At 44.8% G+C, this 1,067-nt stretch overlaps 1 non-coding gene across 1 annotated transcript; it reads left to right on the top strand.

Moving 5' to 3' along the window:
- The first annotated feature begins 378 nt into the window (after positions 1 to 378).
- LOC148571880 (small nucleolar RNA R71) lies at positions 379 to 482 on the top strand. The gene has a single exon (XR_015880265.1). It is a non-coding gene; the product is annotated as a small nucleolar RNA R71 (small nucleolar RNA).
- The last annotated feature ends 585 nt before the right edge of the window (positions 483 to 1,067 follow it).

The raw sequence follows: 1,067 nt of genomic DNA on the forward strand, positions 1-1,067 counted from the left end.
GATTGCCTTTGTTGGTTTCCCACATAGTTAACCTCATCCCAATCACCTCCTTCAATGCCTACTTCCTCTTGATCTTGTGTGTGTATTGCAGCCACTTGCTTTGTTTCTAATTGCCTGGTAAGCTCTGCTAGTTGCTTGGCAAACACCTTGTTTTGGGCTAGAATTGTATCAACATGGTTCAGCTCCATGACTCCCTTAGTGTTGTGCCTTTCTGATGCATAGTAGTACTCATTCTCAGCCACTGTCTCGATCACTTCAATGGCTTCTTCCACAGTCTTTTTCTTGTTCAATGAACCTCCTGATGAATGGTCTACAGCCTTCCTTGATTCATAAGAGAGCCCATCATAGAAGATGTGCAATTGCACCCAATCATGGAACATGTTTGGTGGGCATTTCCTTGTCAAGTCCTTGAATCTCTCCCATGCCTCGTAGAGAGTTTCACCATCTTGTTGTCTAAAAGTCTGGACCTCAGATCGAAGCCTATTGACCTTTTGTGGAGGGTAGAAACATGCCAGAAACTTGCCTTCCACCTCATCCCATGTGGTTAGACTCCCCCTTGGGAATGATTCCAGCCACTTAGCTGCCTTGTCCCTAAGTGAAAATGGGAACAAGAGCAGTTTATAGGCATCTTCCTGGACTCCATTGGACTTCACAGTGTCACAAATTCTCAGGAACTTTGTGAGATGTTGGTTTGGGTCTTCATTAGCACTTCCTCCAAAGGAACAATGATTTTCCACCAATGATATTAGCTGTGGCTTGAGCTCAAAATTGTTGGCCTGAATGGGTGGTTTCTGGATGCTACTACCACAATTCCCAGAGGTTGGGTTTATGTATGAACTAAGAACCCTCCTCTCAGGAATGGCATTGTTTCCATCAGCTCTCTCATGGTTGTGAACTTCTCTATCCATGTTGAGATCTAGAGCTTCCTCAAAATTGTCCTCAGATTCTCCTTCAGATTCCTCTTCTCCCACTACTCTCTTCCCTCTTGCTTCCCTTCTAAGTCTATGAAGGGTCCTTTCCGGTTCGGTATATGGAGGAGTTGATGTCTCTCCTCTCCTACCTGTCAT

Source organism: Arachis ipaensis, chromosome B3 (assembly GCF_059453495.1).
Source record: "Arachis ipaensis isolate K30076 ecotype BB chromosome B3, ASM5945349v1, whole genome shotgun sequence".
NCBI lineage: Eukaryota > Viridiplantae > Streptophyta > Magnoliopsida > Fabales > Fabaceae > Arachis > Arachis ipaensis.